The sequence below is a fragment of the Mastomys coucha genome, unplaced genomic scaffold (assembly GCF_008632895.1).
Source record: "Mastomys coucha isolate ucsf_1 unplaced genomic scaffold, UCSF_Mcou_1 pScaffold13, whole genome shotgun sequence".
Lineage (NCBI taxonomy): Eukaryota > Metazoa > Chordata > Mammalia > Rodentia > Muridae > Mastomys > Mastomys coucha.
In genome coordinates this window covers 16,031,670-16,058,158 of record NW_022196895.1, presented here as the reverse complement: position 1 = coordinate 16,058,158, position 26,489 = coordinate 16,031,670, and positions in this window count along the sequence as shown.

The following is a 26,489-nucleotide window of genomic DNA, read 5'->3' as shown; positions in this document are numbered from 1 at the left end:
ATTAAAATATATTACTAACTCAATGATTTTTAAATATATCAAACATCTGAATATTTAATCAAATCTGAAAATTTAACATAGATGACTTTATTTTTTTTATAGAAAATTTACATTGTATGGGAGACTTTTTTTTAAATGGTGTTAAACACAGGTAGAGTTTTGTCAGATTGGAAGGTATTTCACTTCTTTAGTGTATTGAGTTTGTGGGCTTTGCATTATAAACTCCTAAGTGTTATTTATAGGCTACAAAATATTTCAAAAGATCTAAGGTCAGCATAATGTGACCTTAGTTTTACTACATAAGACAAACAAACAAAAACTGTGATATTTTTGATTCTTCCTTTGCCTGACTTTCTCTTGTCATTCTTGAAAATTAATGGAACTCAGTCAGCTGAACTTTCCTCAATTCACATTTCTCTACTTTGAGTTTCTCGGCAAACAAAGACATTGTATGATTTATTGAAGACGGAAGAACAATCTCATGCATGCTACATAAGTATATGTTGGAAGACCAAAAGGGCCAGGAAAGATAAAACATACTGTATGGTGTAATCAAAGACAGTGAAGGACTGCTTGTATTGGTTTCTCTTGTAGGATCAAGACTTAGATTCAGGGAACAGGGGCTGTTTGCAATGCTCCAGGCCTGCCAGTATCCCCCAGGTCCAGCTCTACCTTTCTGTTGTAGATATGAATCTGGGAATGGGATTCACAGAGGCAATCTGGCTTCCTTAATAGTTCAGTTAGAAATTTGAGTCTAGAAAGATCATACTGGTCTATCTTTTGACAGAGCAAGAAAGTCTGGGATGTGGATTAGTCCACAGGTGTTATAGACTAAGAGAGTCCAGGGTGTGGCTCCCAAGACAGATATTCATATTCATGGAATCAACACAGGAGGAACTATAAAGAAAACACACTTCTGAAGGCTGTGAAGATGTCTCAGTGGGTAAAACTCTCATTGTTTAAGGAGTACCTGAGTTCAGATACTTAGCAAACCTATATAGCATCTGGGTGTGATGCCACATGTCTGTGGCCCCAATACTGGTAGAAGAGTCAAGAGTGTTTCCTAAAGCTTTCTGGCCTGCCAGAAAAGCTTTGCTGCGATGGTCATTCCAGTGGGGAGAAACATTCTCCCTATCCAAAGAAATAAATTAATTAAATATAAATAAATAAATAAATAAATAAATAAATAGGAAGGGGGCATTGAGAAAGATATCCTGATGTCAGCTTCAGGCCAAGTGGCTCACATTTTACTCACCTTTATCACAACTCGAGAGAGCTGCCAGCTATTGCCATATGATGAATCAAGCACTGCGTTAAGCAACTGCTGAGAAGTAGTGGCAAATGGAAGGCTGATTCATTCTGCTGGGAAGTAGGCATGTATTAAATAAATCATTACACTAATAGGTATATTTCAAAGGGATGCAAAGGCACACCAAAGAGATCTGATGTGAGATCTAGAGGTGTGAAACAAACTATATAAAGCAGTAGTGGCTGTAAACTGAAGTTCAAAATAAGCATCCCTGAGTCTATTCTAACATATATAAGGCATGTATGGGGGCGAAGTCAGCTCCATGAGACTCTCTGGTCTTAAGACAGGTCTTCTTTTCCCTAAAAGCAGACTGAATACAGTCACTTCTTCCAATAAATTTAGAATTAGAACATAGAGAGATTTTTTAAAATGTGATTTGTGAAGTATGTGTGTGATCTTAGGGGTCGGGATGCTAGATGTGCTGATCACATATACAATATGTAGCCAACTATAAATGAAAACATGTTCCTATTAGAAAGACAAGCTCCCTAGGAACACAATCAGCTTTTGATAATAGCTATAGTTTAGCAGTATGGTTACAGTGATTTTTCTCCTTCATTGATCTGATGACAAATTTTCCTTAATAATGTATTGATTTTAAAATAAAATGAAGAGAAAAACCAAGAGGATGTTTTATAGATCGAAGAGCCAAGATATGCGTTTGTTTCAGAAGCCAAGGACACATAGAAAAGACACCTGGCAGCCTTTTTAACAAATCATCTTTAAAGGAACACATAACCCTAGCGAAGTCATGAAGATAAAAAGAGAATAAAAATAAAATTGAAGCAGTTGTTTTCCAACCACTCCCTGTATTTAATACTCATCTCATAGCCCATTTTCAGTTCCTCTGATAGTTCCCGGCTTACACAAGAGTTCTATCTGTGAGCACAAATCAAAGCATACACTACACACACTCAAGTGTGTGAACTCATCTTGGTAACCACACTCAATGGCTGCATGAATTCCCTGAAGTCAGAGCACCCTACTTCTCTACATTTTATGCAAAATACTAAGACTATATGACTATATTTTTAGGCACACACTCATATCCTTGGCCTACTATTCCTGCTCTTTTGAATAGACATTGAAGTTGTAAGTAAATCCCTTCTTAAATAAAAGAAGCTAATATATGAGTAGCACGTGTGTATACACACATATGTGCTTGTAAACAAGCATGCATTTGTCTGAGTAGGTGAGTGTGAGAACATGCCACAACCATACATGCAGGTCAGAGGTTAGCCTTGGGTCTTAGTTCTCACCTGTCACTGTGTTGGAAATTGGGTAGCAGGGCTTCTGGGGTTCCTCCTGTTAGCTCTCATTATCTCGGCATCTGCATCTGCAATGAGGCTTGTGCGACTTCTTAATGTGGGTCCTGGGAATTCCAACTCAGTTCCTCATGCTTGCATGACACACACTTTATCTGCTGAGTTTTCTTCTCAGACACATGATACTCTTCTGATTTTCTTGGTATCTCAGAGACCAGAGTATATAAAAGTGTGAATCATAGAAATGATATGTAAGCAGCACAGGGCAAAAAAATCATGAGTGTGATGTCCTTTACAATACAAGTTTCTAAGAAAGTGTGGGATGCTTGTTGTAAGCTATGCAATCACAAGTCTTCCACACTGTAGTTAGACACCTACGCAGGTGTCAGGTACCGAACCCTGAATAAGCAAGTAATGGAAACTGCTCATTGATTGCCAACAAGCTAAGTTCTTTGATTGTTGAAAAGTAGTTGACAAGTAGGACCCAGTGATGGCCAGGGTATAAACTAGACCATGTTTACAGGTGATGTTGAGTGGATAATATAAAGTTTATTTGGTTAGTTTTCACATCACTTTGGAAATAGAAAATCCAATATCTTTCAGCTCAGCTCTGCCTAGAAACTCTAATGAAAACTCTATAGTTTTCAAATTAATGTGCGATTATCTCCATTAAAATCACGCCAATGTAATCATTTTAATTTTTAACATACAAAATTCATTTTTACCACATAGTGTATTGCATTAATAATGTAATAATGAGCACCATCCTTGCTGCAATAAACAAGATGGTGTGGTGTGTGGTGTGGTGTGTGGTGTGGTGTGTGGTGTGTTCTTTTTAATCAAAGATGGTGGAAATGAGACAATTGGAATCAAGTAAGAAAATAGATTGTTTCATTAGAGAGCTGACACTAACATCAGTTAGGTTGTGTGTATACAGCTATACATGAAAGTAGAAAAACACACATCATAAAATTCACAGTAGCTGGATGACCTTTAAAGATGATTCTTTTTCTTCAGTCCAACTTTGACCTTTTCAGATCATGCCCCTGAACTTGCAGAGTGCAACAGCTTGGCAAGTAAATATCTATAATGAAAGGTACTTCTGGAGTAGCATGAACTGTTTCCCCAGCCAAGGAAGACAGCCTCTTAAAGCCACCGAAAGCTTTAATGGAAACAAACCTGTTTACTTGTAGAAGCTAGACTTCTTGCTTGAAGAAACTCTTCAGTTCTTTCACTTGATAGAAAATTTAATTGATGACAACATTCAGAGGTGAAAGAAACAGGCAAGCTAGTGGCTCTTCTTGCCAGGATACGAGATTAATTGGGACTGTCCTAATATTTTCATTGTTGAATTCACATGACAGAAACACTAAATTACATTAAAGTTTCCTACCCATGAATTTTGTGAGAGGCAATCTTTCTAAATTTGAACATATGTAGGAAGCATAGAACTGATCAATTAGAAGGATAATTTCACAATTTGCCGACAATGTAGTATCATATCTGCTTCCCAACACCAATGAGGAATAAAATTCACTTCATGCTCATATCAATAATATGGGTAATTTGTTTTGGACCAAATATTAACTCTTGAAGATATGACATCATATGTTAACTATTTCCTTTTCTTGTTTCACATGAGCCCCATGGAATATTTTTATAGCCTTTGTATATGCTCAATATTATGATTAGAAATATGTCAGTCAATGCTGAAAAGTGTCAAGAGTATATATATATAGAAAAACAGCCAGCTATCTGTTGTCCCTCCACAGTGCAATGAGGAGACCTGCAAGGAGTTGACACCTACCATCTAGACCCATTTGGAAGTGTCATAATTGTCTCCTATGTAATCTCCTAATGTCGAATTCACCTGTATAGTGTGGCTAGCACTGGCTGTACTTGTTCTATAGCTTCCCTACCAGACATCTTCCTTTGTTAGTCCTTTACCACACAATTTCATCTTTCAGGGCCTCATGCTTCTCTATAATCTCCTACTTGCCTATGATGCCCTGAGAAGCCCATTTTAAGATTCAGTACACCACACCACCTCCTCTCAAGGCAGTCTCCTTCCACTGCTATGCGTATTTCTTGTTTTTCCAGTGTTATGAGACAACTGATGTTTTCCTTCCTATTCACCCTCATTAGTAGGCACTGTGTGTTACTTACACCAGTGACTTTCTAAAAGAGGAATATGAGCTATTCATATTTGTACTTGACATACTTAGCCCAGCACCTGGCTAAGAGCACACATTAGGTGCTCATTAAATGCTAGTGGTAACAGAACACATTTCAGTTTCATAACAACTTTTTCATTTTGACATTGGTGGGGTTTTGTTGTTGTTGTTGTCATTTTTATAAACAGTAAGCCTAATAGATTTTCCTTTGTCAAAATTCCCTTCAAGAGAGTGGAAATGGGGATATCATTTGTGACACACACCTTTAATCCCAGCACTAAAGAGGCAGAGGCACATGGACCACTATGAATTGGTAGCCAGGCTGGTCTATATAGAAACTTCCAGGTTAGGTGGAAATAACATAATAAGCCCCTCAGAGTAGAATAACTTCATTTTGCTTGTGAATATTCATATATATATAATCTATACTTGAAAGTTACACAGAGTTTTGTTTTTTGTGTAGTATATGTTTGTGTGCATGAGTATATTACAGGTCAACAGTGGGTATCTTTCTTAGTTGCTCTTCATATTATTTTTCTAGTAATTAAATTTTCCTATTATTTTAATGTTTTGTGTATGTGAATGTTTATGTGTTTGTGTCTGTTTATGTATGTATGTGTACACATGCCTGCATGCATGTGTGAATGTGTGTGTGGGGGCATGCAGGTGCACATTAGTCCAGAAGCATCGGATTATCCTTGACCTGAAGATACAGGAGGTTGTGCTGAGAATCAAAGTCATGTCATTTGGAGGAACAATCCATGCCCCTATCTGCTGATCCATTTCCCTAGCTCCCTTATCCTTATCTTTTGAGCCATTCTTTGGCAGGTGATCACTCTGATGATTGAGCATGACTAGACTGATCACATCATATCTAGAAGACAGTATTTTATACTACTACCCTGTCTTCTCTCAGTCTTTCCAACCATCACCCACAATGTTCTCTGGGCCTTGAGGGTAGAAGGGGGTTCTGGGAAGAATTTGATGTGTTGCTAGGTGAACAGGTTTTCAAAGTGTCTTCTGAATATTTCTGTCTAAACCCATGTACTGGCTCATCCTTCTGCTAGTGGTTTCAGAAAGATAATTCACCTGTCCTCTGTCCTTGATGTGTATGAGTTTCACTTAACTTTTTACTATTGTGCAGCACCAGTAAAGATGATCATTTAGCAGCAGATATGGAATTTGATATCATTATGTAATAGGACATTTGGCCTCTTTTGACATTACCAATTTAGTTAGACTTGGCCCACTTTTAATCACAGAATATGTATAGTATTCTTTTACACTAGTGGCAGTTGTACCTCTTATTAACTAATCATAAAATTACATGACTTTTTTCATTTTGATCATAGGCTACCATACATATCCACACATGGAGACAGTACTCACTAATATGACTAATTCACTGAACTGTATCCCCTTGTTTACCAGAATAAGATAGCTCTTGGAAGAACAAGAGGGACATAATGCTTGTTCTTTTTATATCCCGAAACCTTCATTTATATGTTTAAACAAGTCATACACAGAGATAATTTCTATTATCTGTGACCTAGAGAAGATGAACATAAGATGTAGGCTTGAGGAGTTCACAGTCTTTTATAGAGGAGATTTATTCATAAAATATTTAGGAGAAAATGCCATATTTGAGTACAACAACATTTTGTGCTAAAATCACAAGGTATAAGGAGCAAGACTGCATAAAAATCTAAGAAAGAAAAGACAAGGACAAAGTTTTCTCCAGAAGCAAGGCTACTTTATGTCTGGAAGCTACTTAAAGTTTAATTGAATAGAGAGAACGCAGGTTGGACTGAGCAGTGGGGCAAATGGCACAGTTACCGTTCCAGACATACCATCGGGATTTTTCCATACTCTCACTGTTTCATCCTCTTTAACTCTAATGATAATGATCCATCATCCTCATTAAACAGATTCTGAGTTATGAATACAGAGGGCAGACATTTACAGATATTTTCTCTCTGTAGCTAATTATATGTTAAACTATACTAGTTGTTTCTCCATACTTATTGGTTGCCAAATAAGGCGTGGTTTCCCCTTATGATGTTTGCATGTATGAGATGTTTCATGTCTCATTTCCTTGCCATCATTGCTCCAAAATTCCAGCCTCTTCCCACTTTGGTTTATATACATTTTATCATTTACAGAGGTATTTCCTAGTAATTTCTGTTTTCAGTATGACACCAGTGACATTTCTTCATGTGTCCGAGTATGCATTGATTAAGGGAAAACAGTAAAAATGGAGCTGTGTTGTAAGCAATGGTGAGTGGTCCAACATGGGGTCTGGGAACTGATCTCTGGTTCTATAGAAGAGCAGCAGTATGTTCTGTTCACTTCTGAACCATCCTCAGTCTCTGCACTCAAATTTGTTTGACAAAACCAGTTGGTAGGCATAAGTTTCTCTTATGTCTGCTGCACTACGAGGGTCTCTCCCCACAATCTGCCCAGAAGCTCAATAGATAATCCTTTCCTTTTTGTCAATACCTTTAACATTAACTATGACCAATCAAAATTCCTCACCAACAGGTGGTATATTTTAAGGTTTAAAGCTACACACATAGGTGCCATTGTTTTTAAAATGTCAAAAGCATTTTCAAAGCTGCCTGAATATATTTTTTAACTTAGTCAGGTAATATGAATTTCTGTGTTGTTAAATAAATTGATTTTATTCTCAGTTGTTAGTTATTTCTGCTACTACTAGAAGACTGTTTTCACTAGGATCAGGGGTATAACTCATTTACTTTTTTAATCTCCACAGCTTTGCTTATAAGAGCTGCTTGTTCAATATTTCAGTGCATTTAATGTTGGCTTGTTTTATTTTTATTTTTATTTCGGTCTCTTTTGTGATTGCTTTACCCCTTACCAATTTAAGTAATCCATTAGATATAGTTTTATTACACACAGAGAAACTGAGACTCAAAACAATTATGTAATTAGCTGAAGATCAAACAGAAAAAAAGTGAGCATGAAATAATTCAGTTAGATTATTTTCCCTAAACAATTTTACATTTCTGTTTCTTTTTCACTCAGAGCCGTCAAGCATAGTTGTTATTAATGACTTGGCTGTATGAAAAGGTATGTTCATGTGCTCCCAAGGCAGGTACCTCTCATACTAACCAAATGTTCACAATTTTTCTTTGTTTGCTTCTTGATTGGGATATTATTATTATTTTTATTATTATTATTTTATAGTGGATAACTGGGAGAGAGGTAACTAACAGTGATGTTTATCTTCTTCTGATAGAGTAGTTTCTACTCTATCCTTCTTTGTGGAATATCTACCAAAAGTAGAGAAAGTTTGATGGGGACCCATGGAGGCTGGATGAAAGCAAAGAAGCTAAGGGGCCTTACTGTGGTCAGAATATGATAGATCTCTCTTAAGAGCCTCATGTGTTGAAGACTTGATCTGTGGCTTATGGCACTATTGAAAGGAATTAGATTCCTTGGGCTTTGCCTACAACATCACAGATTACTCTGTCCTTGTATCCACGATATGATAATGATACTGGGAAGTGTAAGATCAGGCCAAATTCAAGGCAGTGGGTCACAGGAGTAATGACTTGTGAAATTATATGTGGCGCTGTCCTATTTCTCTCTGTGTTCCCCATTTGTGATACAGTAAGTGGCTTATTCCATCCCTTGCTCCTGTCCTGGCTTGCTTTATGCCGCACAGTAAAGTCAGGCTATTATTATAGACTGAAAAACTGAAGAGAAAGTCTATCCTTTAAGTTGTTTCTCCCAGTCCTTTAGTCACAGAGATGAAAAACTAATAAATACAATCCTGATGGCAAAGTGCAGCAGGGACTGACTGATTGGTCTTTTCTCATCCACCTAAGTCTTAGGCTGGTTACTATGGAGACACCAGGAAGCAAAACCTGGTAAGAATAGGTCTGTTTCCATTGGGACTGTGTTCATTTCTGTGAGTCAGTTCTGTAGCATAACAGTATTTGAGGAAGCAAAAGTCAGAAAAGTTACAAATAACTAAAGAGCATTGTCATTTCTTTTACATATTTCCCATGTGATCTCCCTTGTGTGGCTTAAGGAAACATCCCATTGTGAATAAATAGCTGACACTTGATGATAGAGTGAAGCACACACACTTGGCCTTGAGCCTGACACTGCAGAAGCAAAGCAAAGGAAAACCAGAAATGCACAGTACTGTACCAATGGTCTTTTTCTGTATCCCAACAACGGGATCTTTGGTTGTCCACATACTCACCTTTAATGAAGGTGGATAGAATCTTCCATGGGAGGGTTTCCTCCTATTCTCAATCCCTCATCATCCTTTTCCTCTGTCCACTGATTCTGTCTGAAAAATACACCCTATGGAATAAATGTAGTGGGGTAAATGAGAAAAGGTAGCCAATTAGATTGGAAATTCCAATTGGATTTGGAAACTCTTTTGGCAGTTTGTGGAAAGAATTTATCTAGAATCATGTAAGTATTATGTATTTCATTGTTCCAGATTAAAGAAGAGGACTAATAATGATGAACCATCTTTAAAGTCAACAAGACTCTGCACACAGAACACAGGCCATGGCAAGGACGAAGAGCCTTGCTGATGCTTGTTGCTTTTTGTGGATATGCTGATGTATAGTGATATTTGAGGTCAGAGCTCTAGATTTGTTGGGCCAATCAAGGAGTTGCTTGGCAAATCAATCTATAAGAAGCATAAAAAGTCATTAAAAGCATGCCAGAAATGTTACGAGTTTGCATATCCACATATAACTTCTTGCATCATTGTAGAAATGTAAAAGGGTCCTTTGCTTCCTATAGTAGATAGTATACTTAAGAAAAACTGTAAAAACAAAAACAAAAAAGAAAGGGAGGAAGGGAAGAAGGAAGGAAGGAAGGAAGAAAAGAAAAGGAAAGAAAAGAAAAGGAAAGAAAAGAGAAAAGAAAATGTTGTTTTTGGCTAGCCATATTTTACTATAGAGTTGTTGAAGCAGTCTTGAAAAGAACATCAGCAGTCTGAAGGCGCTCTAAATTACCTTCCTGCCTGAGGTACTTATAACACTCTCTCATCCTTTTGAAACTCTATTTTCCAAAAATAAATGGAGTAATTTTAGCTCTCCCAGTCAGGAAGAGGGACAAAGGTTCTCCTAAGCGAGCAGCAACTACCTTTGTAGCAGAATATGGATGCAATTGATACAGGGCAAGCAGACAGACACTTAAAGAAAAGCAGGAGAACATGATGTGATGAGACACTAGATTATTGTTTTAAAAGTCTAAAGAAAGACACATGACATGAAATTATTACTCTTGGCAAGAGTGGTTAGACAAATGTGCCAGGAGTTTTTGAAATTTTAAAACAAAAGAAATAATAACAGCTGATTAATGTTCCTGTCATCTTTTCCCTTGCAAAAATTATGTTGAAGAGGAAGCACAAGGTCATTGGGTCAGATAATGCTCTTTATGAACAGTATATTCTTGCTCATTAATTTCTTTTTGCTTTATATGAAGTTTTAGTTTTAATCAAAGAAATATAAGTATATAGCATAAAAACTGCAAATGACACTGCAAGCCTGGCAAATGGCTCGATAACCTCCTATTTATATCTTCATTCCCTTGAGGGTGTTTTTTTATGAGATTTTTAATTACATGCCTATATTAGTGCTTGATTTTTGTCAAGGGTTGTCATTATTATAGATTTTCTATTATTAGAACTGGTGATTTTCCCATCCCTCAGGCAACTTCCTTTACACATACAACCTTATTTCATCTGCCCTCTTAATATGTTCATACAGATTTCTCTAGATCAATTTTTAGTTATTATATTAATCCGATGTAAATACTGTCCACTGTACAATGGTTGCATTTGCCCCTGATATTTTTATCTGCTTTTGATAATTACTACATATGTTTGCACATATGGTATTCTTTCTGTATATAACTATTCAGTCTCCCAACTTTTACACTGAACTGCAAAATTTCTCTGAAAAATACTAATTTCAAAAGACTATGGTTTTTATTATCTTAAAATCATTTTCACAGTCACACTGTCCTTCATAGGCCTAAACTAAAAAGTAGATACAAACTGCATACAGAAGTAGAACATCTCGATTTGATGCTTTTTGCAAAGGTCAAGATCATATGGACTCATTGACTGAGTTCACATCTGTGGACCTTTTCTCTCACAGTGCTTTCCTACAAAAAACACCACAAGTTTGTTATAGAGCATTGCAAGTCTGAGAGGGAGTATTTTGGAACAAGGTTAGTAGAGTTTACTGCATCTCTGCTGTCTTTTCTCCCTAACTACCTCTCTTAGCTCTGACTTATAATATGGAGTCTCCACTTACCTTGAGAATTTTTTTCATAACAAGAAACTTTTGACACCTGAGGAAGATATTTCTCTAGATTAAGGACATTTATGAGTGCAACTGCTTGCAAAGATGTGCTCTAATGTCAGTCAGCTTGGGTTATTTCTCTCCTACTCATCCAGGGCCTCTGGTGTCTATGCAGGCAACCGCACAGAGTCTCTCTGCACACCTCTCCCAGGGTCCACTGAACCGCACACCACCTGCCATTACTCTCTATATGTGGTCCAACCTTAAAGACAATAAAGTCCTCCCATCCTTCCTAGTTTTGCCCCTCCTGGCATCTATATTATTTTTAAATTTTAATGATTACTTTTGCAGAGCTTGTGGAAATGCTGTGTTTACAATATGCCATAGCTAATTATAAAAACCTTGTGTTAAGTGTTTTACGTTACAAAGTTCACAAAAACTACCACAATTGTCATATCTATTAGTATAGCCAGTGAAAGCAGGCTAAGCATTATTTGAAATACCGTAAGCCTTAAGAGTAGCAATGTTGATTAATTTGAAAAATCATAAAAACATTAAAATTATTTTAAGTTATATATTATTGTGAGCCTCTGAAGCAATATAAATAAGTATATATTTCATTTGTCCTTGAAAATATATTAAACTGGTTAATGTGGATTAATTCTTTTAAAAACATGAACAAAACCTTGTTAGTCAAGGTCAGACTTACCCCCTACTGAGGAAATATGTTAACTTGGTGTGCAAGCATTATTTCCTAGCAAATTTGAGAGTAGTGACTGTTTTAACCTACCATTATCTCTGTAAATAATGTTTTCTCAGAACCTAAGTTAATGGGGTAAGGCTTGGTGATCAGCTCATTAAAGTTCTAAATATAGAGCAAGTGATAAATGTGGTGTCAGAATTCCTAGGCAAAGGCAGTGCCAGTAAAGCTAACAGTGATCAATGCCCAGTTACAGCATCAAGGCACTGAGGTCATTTAATGACACCCTTATCTGCTAATTACTCTTTCCCTTGGATTAAGATTATTATACCATCCATGAGAACCTGGGACAATATTGACATTTCTTTATGATTATTTGCCTTTGCTTAATGCTTAGTTGATGTGACATGGAATCCAATTACCGAGTCTATAACAATTTTTCTTATAAGTAAAAATAATCTGGGAATACATTTACTATGGTAATTTGTTATAAAAGTCTATCTTAATGAATGTTTTAATTCTGTTGGAAGACATATGTATAGTACATTGGTGTCAATGAGCTTTGTTAAGCAGTTCTGATTCAATGAGAAATGTGAACTATTAAAAATGTTCATTTATTTTTGAGTGCATATTAGTAAATGAATTAGGTGATATAGTTCAACAGAATTAGGGTTGAATGCCAAGTCTACCAGGAATTAGGTTTATGATCCAGGGGGAGTCTGTCACCCCAAGATTTTGTATATATGTCTTTACAACAAGTGAAAAACCACCTATTATTTCCCCAAGAATGAATTATTTTGTAGCATCTGTGGAGAATAGTTTTATATATTGTACATTATCTAGTATGATCTAGACTACCAGTCAGTGCTGTATATTTCCAACTTCCAAAGTATCAGAAAAGATGAATTCATAAAGAAATAAATCTTTTTTAATATATAAATCTTAAAACCAAAATGTTTAATTGGCTTGAATCACAATTCCTCATGATTGAATAGCTAATACATTTACTTTCTGAGTCTAGCTGTCTCTAAAGAGTATGTAAATGTTCATGAGATTTTTAATGTTTATATATTTTTTCACTATCTAGCAGAGGGAAAGCATATATGTTAGAAACAACTAGAGAACATTTTTAACTTTTATCCTCTACAGTCTCCATCTAAGAGATTCTGACATACCACATATCTCCAGTCAAAAATTCAGTTTCCAGACCAAGAATGAAAATTCTGAACATGAATCCTTGAAGACATTCCTGAAGTCACATGTCAGGAGTATGAAGTGTTTTGTAGCTGTACGTGCTTCCAATTATGTTCAAACAAATCAGTTTCTCTCACTAATTTCATGGTTTATGATATTATGTACTATCATCAATAAGTACTCGTTTAATATATCCATCCTAAAGCTATAAAAACTGCAAAGTTCAAGCAGAAAGATAAATGCAAAAAAATAATAATCCTGAAACATATTTTTAAAATTTAACATATTAGTAACTGGAAAAATGATCCTCTCTCTTCACCATGTTCAGATGACAACACAATGCTAAAATAAATTTACTCTTTTAGTAAGCGTATGAATCGTAGAATTTCTGGGTTAGAAGAGTTACTTTTGTTGCAGTTGCCTCTATGAGTTGTAGTCATGATGAAAAACACTCTTTGAGCTGCTAGTATGTTTGAAGTTTACTTTGACATATCTATAAGATCTTACCTAATCCTATCACTTTTATTAAAGAGTTCCTCTTGACAAAAATCTGATCGGATTTACTGCCTACTACGTGAGATGGAATCCATTCATGACACTGCTCGGGTGGCAATAACCTGAGTCTGTAGGATAAGACCAAATACTACTGTTGTACTAAAGGAAGATAGCAGTAAAATGACTCCAAATGACATCCTGTTAGACCCTTGATCACCCATTATCAGAGAAACGGCAGCAGATGGGAACCAATGCAGAGACCCACAGCTAGACAATTAACAGAGAGTGACAGACCTTGGAACTCTCTGTCCTTGATGGGATGTCTCTATCAAATCCCTTCCCTCAGGACTGAGAACCTCACAGAAGAGGAGGCAGAACATTGTCAGAGCCAGAAGGGATGGGGGACACCAAGGAAACAAGGCCTTCTGACCACAGCAGGATTAACACACATATGAACTCATACAGACTGGTAACAAGCACAGGTCCTGCACAGGTCTAGGCCAGATGGCATCACTCTGCTGAGAAAGGAAGTGGACACATACTCTCTAAGACAGAACCTATGTCCAATTTGTTAACCACTTGCAAGTAAAAAAATAGTTTTCTCTAAGGAGTCTCATTGGGTATATAACCCACTTTTAAGGGCAGGTACCTTGCTCATCAGTAGATAGTCGACACAAAACAAGCTTAATGGCATCACTGGAGGTTTTTTGTCTAATATTTCTTTGGCTCATAATGCTTTGCCAGAGCTTTTTTCCCCTTTGTGTGTGTGTGTGTGTGTGTGTGTGTGTGTGTGTATTAGGATTTCTGATTTTTTTAATGTGATTTCTGTGTGCATTTCTGTTTCTATGTTTTGTAAGTTTTTAAGCCAGCTTCTCCTCCTCCTTTTCTTCTTCTTTTTCCTTCCTCCTCCTCTTCCTCTTCTTCTTCCTCTTCTTAATCTTTATTTTCTTCCCCTTCTTCCTCTTTCTCTTCTTTTTTTGCTATTATTCCAATCTTATTACAAACAATTCTTATTGTTGAATGAATGCTGTATTAAAATCATGAAGCTGGTTAATATTTCTTTTGGAGAATGTAGGCTAAAATCAAACACCAAATATTGGCTTATCCCATTACTGATGTTTTTGATTTCACGTAACTCTTAATAACTTAGGAAACAAAATAAATGACAGGTTCAGCGTTGTAGAAATTAAAATAAACAGTATATTTAATATTTATTTTAAAAACTCTAAAGCATTCATCACATATAAATGGATTTCTACCTTTGTGGGATGATGAAGAATTCTAAGGGAAGTCTATTCATGTGGATAGAAGACTGTGTTGGCAGAGAACCATCATGGCTGTATGCAAGTTGATGCATAAGCTATTTAAAGATTGTTTTCAGAGTATTGGTAGTTTTCACATCTTTTATCTAACCCATTTCCCAGGTTTTTACAAAGCATAAGGAAGAAACAAAAATCACACATTTCCTTTGTAGAAACAGTCAAATAATTAAAAAGAGGTTTGATAAAAACCTCACTTTTTGTATTATTTTTATGTTTTGGACAGAATAGGATACTTAGTCTTTGTGCTTATGATCTTCCACCCCTATTGTTAAAACAAATGAAAAATTTAAAAGGAAAGGTTACTTCAGTGTATTTTCCCTCTATCTCTTAAAAATAATTTTATTCAACAAATAAAATACATTTACATCTCTCAGGCACATTTTTCTATAACAGATTTCTTTCTCTTAGAGGATGTTTTCTTTTGTATCCTTTGAAAGACTATATTCTGAGTATAAAAAGGAGCTTTTTCAGCATATTTCTTCTGCTCTGTAGAACACTGAATCTCCTTTGTGATTCTCTGTTTTCATCTGGCTCTGAACAAAAGAGTGCTCATTCATGATGACTTTTAACACATAGTTAATACTTGGCAAGTGATTCTCTACAACTTTTAAAACACCAACTGCCTCTACGTATAATGTCACTATATTCCCATACATAGAGAATAAATGAAATATGTTTAAGCTTACTCCTTATTACTCCTTTCCAACTCACTCCATATTCTCTAATACACCTTCTCCTAATTTCAAGCCTGTATTAAAATTTTTGTTTTGAATAAGAATGAGCCCAATAGGCTCATGTGTTTGAACACTTTATCTCCAAGTGGTAGAACCATTTGGGAAGGCTTAGAGAATATGGCATGGTTGAGGAAGGTATGCTACTAGAAGTTTGGTTTGAGGTCTAAGACACCAATGCCATTCCAAGTGTTGTCTGTCTCTGTCTCCTCATATGTGTAGATCAGGACGTTAGTTCTCAGCTGTTCCTACTACTATGTTATTGCTTCATCATCCTGAACAATAATTCCCTGAATCTTTAAGCAAAATAAATGCTATGTTTTATAAGCTGCTAGGTTCATGATGTTTCGTCAACACTAGAAAAGTAAGAAACATACTGTATCCCATTAGTACTGCCTAGTTATACTACTAGAACATTGAAAACTACCTATAACGCTATTGTTAATAGAAAATTCTTCCTCCCCCAGCAACTATCCACCAACAGTGCCTCTTCAGTGTGGTGCGGAGCTTTAGATGATCTTATGTAAAACATGTATACCAGGATTTTGGATGGTTTGAGTGTCTGCAGCGTTTTTGCTGGTAACCCCAGTTACTGTGAGCTTGTGTCATAGCATTGCCATATCTACGTGTCAGTCTCTCACAGTAATTACCTCTATTAATCTAGACAGTACTTCATTTGTCCTCCTTTTTGTGATATCTCTGAGCCTCAGTGGTAGTGGGGTTAATGCAAATTTAAAATGTAAAGTTGGATACACAATTTCTTATCCTCAAAACTTGGGCAAATTGTATATCTATCTCTCTGTTGTCTTCTGTTCACTGTGAGAAAAGCATCTCTGACAAAGGTTGAGAACATACAAGTTCTATAATTCAGGTCAGCAATTCCATACATAATACACACACACACACACACACACACACACACACACACACACACACACACACACAGTGAGCTGAGAATAAATCTGATAGAGGAAACAGAAGATTTCCACAATGAAAATTTTAGATAGTGAAGAAAGAAACTGAGGAAAACACTAGGAGACAGCCCATAATCATGATTTTGAAGCAATAATGTAGTGAAAATATCTGCCTTACCAACATCTATTCAAAGATAAAATGTTTTCCTAGTCAAAATTGCAACAGCATTTTTACAGACAGAAAATAAGTCAAGAAATTTAGATAGATTTACAAAAGACCAAGAATAGCCAAATAAATCCTTATAAAAACAAATATTGTAGAAGGTATAACTATACATTATTTCAAATTATACTGCAGAGCCATAAAAGTGCAAACTTTTTGATTTTGTTACAAAAATAGATAGAAGGAAAGAATAGACTTGAAGACCTATTTATAAATCTAAGCAAATACAGGTAACTAATTTTTGATGAATATGCAAAAACTATACCCTGGATAAAAGACAGCACCTTCAATAAATGATACTGGATTTTAACATGCAGAAAAATGAAACTAGAACCTTATCTGTCATCATGCACAAACTTAATTCCAAATTGGCTAAGGAGTCCTACATAAGATTAGATACATTGAGATTGCTAAAGAAAGATCAATTTTTATGCACAGTGGGGTTTTCTGAGTAGAATTCTGGTTATACAGGAGCCAATACCAGCAGTCAACATTAGGATCCTATGAAAATAAAAAGTATTTGAAAAGCAAAGGTAATGGAACTGGATGAATAGGCATACCACAAAATGAGACCTTTGCCATCTCTTAATTCAACAGAGAATGAGAATGTACTTTATACAAAGAACTACATATACTACAGGTTTAAATGATAAGCAACTCAAGTATAGAGTAAAGTATAAAGTGAATGGAAATTTCTTAGAAGAAGGAATGGAAATGTCCATAAAACTTAAAAAATCTTTATCTTTCAGGGAAATGCAAATGATGTAATTAATTATGTATCAACCAAAACTATGGAGATACATAAAAGTCTGTGGAACCCCACTAGTCAGTAAGCTGGTTTCAAAATACAGTGAGGGAGGGAGAGAGAGAGAAAGAGAAAGAGGGAGAGAGAGACAGAGAGAGAGAGACAGAGACAGAGAGAGACAGAGAGAGACAGAGAGAGACAGAGAGAGACAGAGAGAGAAAGAAAGAGCGAGAATAGTTTAACATAGACAATATTGCTCCCAAAAGACATGAGACATTACAGTGATCTTAATACAAGAAGTGAGGTACATCCCTAGGAGTTATTAGTACAGAAGATTCCAGAAGTTTCCACACAACCAAGTTATTACTGTTGATTATCCACTATGGCTACTATGTGGCAAAACTCCATTGTTGAAGACAAAGCACACTTGTGCCAAACGACACAGGGATATCAATTTCAAACAGACTGAGAAACTTTCTCCCTGGTGGCTAGCTTCCATAATGTTGAAATATAATATGCAAGACTCTGGGAAAAAAGATGATCCATGGTTTTACTCAGACTGAACCATTCACCTGCAATATTGACCTCTCAGTCAAGATATGCCAACTAATATAATAGTGGGAGGATGCTAGGGTCTAACTAGATATTTTCAGATTGGACTTGAAGCCTGATTTATAGGAGGGAATTTTGTGCCTAGAACTATAATTCTTGTCAAGGGTCCACAGCTATGAAGTTGTAGGACTGAGGGTAGAACCTGTTATAATTATTCAGCTAAATGACCACATTGTCAAATTGCCTTCAAAATATTTACATTTTCTTAAAATTTCCAATTTTGATTTTTAAATTAACTTTGACTTTATTTTCAATAATATGGTAATCAGTTTTGGTGGGATTTACAAAATCATTAAATACCATTTGACAGTTGTGTAGGCTTAGATTTCAATCAGAACCTACTTTATTTAGAGTTCTTAAACACTTCAGCCTCCTTCCTAACCCACTGGCCAGAGATAGTAGAAAAGGAGGCTAATAGAAAAAGGATGTTTTGGGCATGTTTAGAAGTAGATCCTTGGGACAATTTCATTCTTTGTTGGCAGGATACCAGCAGTCCAGTTCAATAGTAACACCAAACATGACTCAGTAGCTGTGGCACAATACAGCAGAAATATAAGGTTCTGTGGAATTGGCACAAATCAGCAGATGCAGCGTGAATCAGTCAGAATACTATGAGAAGTTCTTTGGTGCATTTCTCTCTACAAAGTAAAAACCAATAAAGACCCGTGAAGACTAGCAAAGACTAATACAACCAGCAAAGAGTAGCAAAGACCAGTGAAGACCAGTGAAAACCAGCAAAGACTAATGAAGATGAGTGAAACATTGCATAGCATAGCAATGCAAGAATTTCTATCCTTTCATTGTTTGTGGTGTTCTATTTGTATTCTTTCTAAAGATCTTGAACCCCCTTAAATGTCTGTTTTCAGTAAAACATCATAGGCTTTTCATAAGACAGCTTCAAGAAAAACATCACATGACATAGCTAACTTGCTAAAGAAACCAGAAATTTCCACTTCACAATTGTCTTAATGTTTTTTATATGTGTTCCTTTAGATGAGAAACTAAGAACATATTTTAGCATTTGACAAACATTAGCAAGTATGGCGATCATGCCTAGCTTAGAATACTGAAGGACTAGTGTTTTCTTTGCTTGGCCTTGTTGCCTTTGTCTCAATATATTTGGTAAATTACTTCATCAGATTTTCCCTGATAGACAGTTATATAAAAGGTATCTGACATAGGATTAGTTTTGAACAACTTCCAAGAAGAACATAAGGAAGGACATGTTATTACAGTAGTGCTTCTCCTTATTAAGTGAATGATATATAGTTTGGGAAAGCCTGAAAGAGTCACAGACTTAAAATCAATATTCTTTTACATATAAGCTTATTCATATACTTAGTTATATTTTCTAGATGTGTGTATCATATTCCAAGAATTATAAAGAATAGGTACACATGTAATCTACCTATCTATCTATCTATCTATCTATCTATCTACCTATCATCTATCTATAATCTTCCAATGTATCTATGTTTCTATGTGTGTATCTATGTATGTATCTATCTAATCTATATGTATGTATTAAGTAGAAAGGCAATCTGTTAAGTGGATGCCAAAAGAGAAACATGTATCATGACAGTGATCATGACTTGTTGAGTATTCATTTATAAAGTAAAGGTAAATGCTTAACTTCATTTTGGAAAACTAAGAACAATCTCTTGGGTTGTCCTTTTATTGTTAATTGAGAACTGGACAAATGAGAGTAACCTAGAATTCCAGGTCTCAAAGACAACTAAAATGAAAAACTGAAGTACATAATTTGATGTAAAATATAGCTTGTCATGTTTCAACAAGCTCAAGTCTTACTCTTATCTGGCAATGTCACTAAATGCCAATCAGAAAATGCTGAGATTGATGCTACAGTGATCACCACATAATGATAAAATGGAGATCTTTATATGCAATTTAAAGAATCTTATATTAATTCCTAAAAATAACAACTCTTTTAAATTTTTTATAAGGAGGAGAATTGCTAAATTATACTTTAAAATAGACAACTTTATGTGTGCTGTGACCTGGAGCGGGGATTTTGGAGAAGACAGAGTAGAGGTAAGAACATTTAGGGTGCCTTACTATTAACCTAATATAGGTTAAAATTTAGAATAAATTGTACTGTTTAAACTTAAGTTACTGAAAGTTTGTTTCATGATAAGTAACTTTGGCTTGCCAAGCACTGATTTGTATGATTATTTTAACTCTTTTCTCCATCACTTTTATATAAGAGTCATAAACATAGTGTGCTTGATTTACCTTACTTTCTTGTTAAGGTTTGCTAAACTTAAGTTTTCTTGCTAACTATGGCCCATGGCTTTGGTATGTATTGACCTAGGTCCTCACAAAGGACTGATTGAAGTCCTCTCCTCAGTACCTGAAACAGAGCTTTGTTTACATATGTGATCATGATAAAGCCATCTTTTGTGTCCACTACAATGTTCCCTCTCAAGTAAACCCTGATAACAAGAGTTTATGCTTTGCCTAAAGTAATGAATCTATAATCTAAAAAGTATTGATGACCTTTGCCAAACATTGGAAACTAAAAGAAGCCAATAAGGAGATTTTCTTCTCTTTCTTCCTTAGCATTGCACCCAGTTGGCACTGAGATTTTCAGTCTCTCTCTCTTTCTCTCTCTCTCTCTCTCTCTCTCTCTCTCTCTGTCTCTCTCTCTCTCTCTCCCTCTTTCCATAACTGTGAAGCTATAGAGTTATTGTTTTAAGAAACCAATTTTTGGTACTTCATTTTAGTACAAAACCACTATACTTTTCATTTTTAGTAATATCAGAGATGGGAAACTTTATTGAAAATATTCATTAATTATTGAGTGCTAAAAATAAAAGATGGTGGAAGAAGGACTCCAAGCATAAGGCATAATGTATATATTTTAGCTAGAATTACTCTCTCAAGATAAACTCAAGTGAAATGCTTGCACAGAGTTCTTTTATTTAGGCAAGGATTCTAGGGAGCAGAAGCAAGGGGCCAGGCAGAAGAGTAAAGCAGAGAAGAGCAAAAGACAAAATTGTGTTATCATTGTGGTTTGTTTTATGCATGTGTGAGATGCTGCCATCACATCATGAAATTCATCTCAGGCGTTTCTTCATAGTTATGGGAAGCAGGAAGCTCAGAAGCAGCATGAGCAAGAAGCTGAGTCATACAGGCAAGAAGCACTGTTCTGTCCCTGGAAAGCTTTTTTTAATCATTCCATTTGTTTCATCTTAAATGATATCTGACTTCTCAGTTACCCCTCCACAATGTCCCTCTTCTTCCTCTCTTTTCCTCTATGAAGGTGTTCCTCTCCCCCAACCCCTTCAGCAACCCCCGACATTGGGGCATCAAACCTCTACAGGACCTACGGCCTTCCCCCATTGATGTAAGACATCACCACTACCTATGGTCATTCTCTACTACCTATGTCTCTGGAGCCATGGATCCCTTCCTGAACACTCCTTGGTTGGTGTTCTAGTCCCTGGAAGCACTGGGTGGTCCAGCCAGGTGATGTTGTTCTTCCTATCAGGCTGCAATCCTCCTCAGCTCCTTCAGTACTTCTACCAGCTCCCCCACCAGTGTCCCTAAGCTCAGTCTGATGGTTGGGTTCAAGCATCTACATTTGTGTTGGTCAGTTTCTGGTTGAACCTCCCAAGGAGAAGTCATACTAGTTTCCTGTCAGCAAGTGCCTCTTGGCAAGGGCAACAGTGTCGGGTTTGATGTCTGCAGACAGGAAGGATTCCCAGGTGGGGCAGTCCTCTGATAGCCCGTCCTTTAGTCTCTGCTCCATTTTTTCTCTGTTCTTCCTTTGGAAAGGAAAATTTCTGGGTTAAAAAATTTGAGATGGGTGTGTGGCCCAAGCCCATGACCGGGGGCCATGCCTATCTACTGGAGATGGTCTCTATAGGTTCTATTTCCCCTTCTCTCCTAAAATTATCCCCACTGGGTCCTTGTGTCTGAGACACCTATTGGCAGATGCTGCCCACTGAGAGCAAGTCTCCCCACTTCAGTCATTTCCTTCACCTTCTTTAAAGAGTCATACAAAGGCATTTTTGTGAGTTGATTCCATATCCCTTCAAATTGTGAATTAAGGTTTAGCAATGATGCACATCAAGAACATTGATCTATATCCTCATATCCCAAAGAAGAAAAGAACTGAATAAAAAAGGGTGAGGAGTCACCATTAGCTTTAAACATCACCAATTCCATGAAATGTTACTGTAGTTATGTTGAGAGGAATCGAGAAAATTGGAAGTGGTAAACAGAAGAAAACTTATAGAAAGTTATCAAAGTTTCTGGTTGAGGGAAGATAGGCATTATATCTGTACTAGTATATAACTGGAAAAATTATACTTGGGAGATAGTGTGTAGTAGGCAAAATGAGGCACTTGATAATGGATTAGATACAGAGTAGGACATAATAGTTAAAGATTAATGTGTTGTGAATGGTGCACAAGTATTTATCCTGTATAGACTGATGAATGTTGGCATCAGTCATTGATAGTGAGACTAGAGAAAGAGTCATATTTAATATAGAAGCTTGGGATGTGTGTAAGATATCTAAGTCACTGTGCCATGGAGATAGGTTGGTGTATTAAACAGAAGAGTAGAATATTTACAAAATGAGAAATAGGAAACCTTTCCACATAAAAAAGGGAGTAAATCTGTATTTCTAGAAAAATATTGGTGTATAGGAGGATAGAAGAAAATTCCCAAGGACAATTTTGGAGAAATTCTAATGTTGATGATGAAGGGGAGAATGATGAGTTTTCAAACATAAATGTGAAAAAGTCAAAGAGATAAGATATCCATAGAGTTTACAAGTCCAAGAATTATATATGAGGTAGGAATAGTGGATTAAAATACCAGCTGAAATTGAGTTAAGCTTCAGAGTGGAAAAGAGAATGACTTCTGGTTTTTCAGTCTGCATTAAAGGGAAGATCATTACTGGCATGTTAAAAAAAATGAGTGAGTTTTGAATATTTCAAACTTGAGGTAACTATGAGTCATTTAAGCATTTGGTTCTATAAATGTTCCAACAGACATCAGCTTTCCATAGAATCCTTGTACTCTGACAGACATGAAGCATAGTGACTATACACTGTCAATGTTTTCAATCCAGAGTCTCTCTCTCTCTCTCTCTCTCTCTCTCTCTCTCTCTCTCTCTCTCTCTCTCTCTCTCTCTCTCTCTCTCTCTCTCTCTCTCTCTCTCACACACACACACACACACACACACACAAATAGGTTCATTTCTTATAGATAAACACCTAGGGCCAATATCCTAGGCTTCCTGTGGGTAAATCTTGAAAGGCTTGGGAAAGCAACTCTGCAGGCTTTGAGACTTCACTCCATTACTAGTCTCATTTCTACCCAGCAGAGGGACTCTGAAAGGTGGCTGGTCCTAAGTTACTCACCTCAGCAAGGTGACAGGCAAATCCCTGAAGGAGTTGTGTTTCTAAGAAATAAACAAAAAGAAAACATGGTCCTTTTGTGTCAGTATCTCCTTATTTATTAAGACTTCCTAATGTTATTTTTGAAAAGTATAAGCACTGGTTCCAAGTAAAGCTACATAAAGAATGCCCAATATGAGGCCTTACTTTATGTCATTTCCTAATGTGAATGATCTGAAGAGATAATACATAATATAACTATACTTTATTGTTTTCCTTTTCCTACCTCCCTACACCAACCTTATACTTTCCATCCACCAAAACTAGGTAGGAGAAAAAGAAGTATAGACAGGAAAGGTACCATGTCCTACTGATTAGGGGTATCAAGTTCCTTGAGGCCAGTAACCTTTTTCAGCAGGATATCTTCAACTTGCAACCAGCAACAGCAACAACAGTGGCAGCAGGGGCAGCAAGGAGAGCAACAGCAGGGAGGAGCAGCCTCCACTTTAGCCTCTCAAGAGTCCCCAGAATTCCAAACATAAACTATCTTCAGCTGGTGAAATCACATCATGGCCAGAGCATGTGACAAATCATAGTGGCTTCGGATGTATCTGAAGCAGCCTGATATCCCACATCTAGGATTAAAACAAAAACATATTCACATAACATTTCTGTGTATTTAAATAAACCAAAGTTCTTACCACACATAATACTGCTACCTCCATTGGAAGTAGGAGGAAACAGGTTGGGGAATGCCTAGTAATTGGCTGTGAATCACAGAATGTGAACCTAGATTGTGTGGATGAACAAGGTATTATGTTAAACTGATTTTACTATAAGTCTAATGATGAAATGAAGCTTTTGTGGGAAATACATTCTCTAGGAGCCAACATAGATTGGTGTTAAAATCTTGACAAAAAAAGAAGAAATGAGAATACAATAAATGAAGCTGACGGTTATGGAAAGACTCAACAGGATGAAATTTATATGGATAGCATGGTAAAAATGTAATTTATTGTTGTTTTAAGTGATGCTTATTAGAAGAGCACAAGAGAAACAGAAGAACAGAATATAACTGAAGCAAATCATGTGAAGAGTATTTACAAGGTGGTGACTAGCTAGCACATGCCTTCACAAGGTTAAATAGAATGAACACTTTCAGTGGTTATGGAATCAGGACATCACTGGTGACCTTAGGTTGTTCTCTTTGGAAATCTGGCAGTGATGAGAGCTGAACTACTGGAGAGAGTAAGGTAAGAGGCTAGACAACTGAATGTGTATTCAAAAGGTTGCTGCACCTCATGCAAAGGGAATGGGGGTAACAGAGAGATATTTCTAAGACAAAGGAGAGATTTAAGCATGTATATAACCAATGGGCTAGCTATCTTACAATTTGTATGAATGTCTGTATTACTGGTCTAATCTGCGTGTTGGTTTAAGTCTAATTTGCAGAGAAACATCCAGTAACTTAGGGCTGTTGTTCAAAATATGAAATAGTACCTTTGACTTACAAGACTGATGAGTAGAACTTTGTAAAAGGGAAACTATGAGTGTGATTGGAAGAGAATGTGTGCTCTCATTGTCAGGTTAGCTTCAACAGAAAGAAAAGAAAAGAAAAGAAAAGAAAAGAAAAGAAAAGAAAAGAAAAGAAAAGAAAAGAAAAGAAAAGAAGATGAAGTAGCAGTTGGAGGGGGGTTGAATTCACCTTGAAAACATTCTGTCAATCAGCAGAGTGGTAACTTTCAAGTTTGATGAACAGTGTGCTGAGAATGACGTGCTTGTTCTTCTGGAAAGAGAAGGAATTTTCATTCTGTAGAGGTACCATCCATTGAAGATTAAACATGGCATCACAAATTTTGACAGTTTAGGTGCTTTAAATGTCATTGGTGTTGTCCTTATTGATGTTCAGCTTAAATACCTGACTTATCATCTGGCTACCTTCCTACTGTTGCACTGAAAAAATGGGATATTAGAACAACGTTTTATAAAATATTTGTTCTTATCCTTAACACCTGGCAAAGAGACTGGACAGCTATACTAAAGTAAGATCTAGACTTTTGGTATTTGGGTTTATGGTGTTGCTTGAAATCTTTTCTTTGACTAGAAACCACCATAAGCCACTTCTTCAAAGGCCCATTCAAGTGACATTTCTACTGCTGGAAGGATAGAATCTCTTTTATTTTTATTTATTTTAAAGACTCTTCAAGGAGTGGTGAAAAAGATGACTCATATTCTTAAACATGAGATTAAGAATGTTTATATATATATATATATATTTTTTGCAAGTAACCTGCAGCAATGAAGAAGAGAACAATAACTTAGCTCCTTCCTTTTGGTCAGTACCAAAAATACTAGCATTCGAACTGTGTGCAAAATCAAAAATAGTGATCTCATCTTTAACAACTTGAGGGGCTGCTTCCTCCAAAGATGAGGAGTTAACATGGCTCTGTAAAAGTATGAATTTGACATGCACTCTGATTTAAATCACAGCTCCTTAGCTTAATAGCTATTTGACCTTGAGCAAATTAATTAACCTTACAAATCCCAAGTTTCTGAAGTACTGAACAAGGCTAATAATACCTCTCTTGGAACCACTGTTAGGATTAAACTTAATAAGCTGGGAGTTTAGCTCAGTAGTAGAATACTTTCCTAAATCTAGTGCATATTCATCAAATAAATACAGCACAGCCTTATCCACTGTACTCAATCAATACATGTGTTTTAATTAGAAACGAAAGCCATCATTTGTGATGGTATTTATTTTATTTTTGAGATTAGCATATAATTAAAGCATTCTCTCTTCCCTTTCTTTTCTCCAAACATTTCCATATAACTTTCCCTGATCTCCTTCAAACTCTTGGACTCTTTTTTTCATCATTATTTCACTATTATATGCATATTAACATATATGTATAAGGTACATATATATTCCTATATATAACCTGTTCGGTCTGATTTCAATGCTAACAACAAATTGGTGTGCTCTTCCCTTGTCCTTACTCAGTTGCCTGTAGTTCTTTGTGTATAGTTGAAGTCTAGTAGGCTTTTCCCCACAGACTTTGTTATTGCCCTTTCTGAGCTCATGATTGGACAGTCATGCTCTTGGGTCATTATAATCTCTTCATCTATTC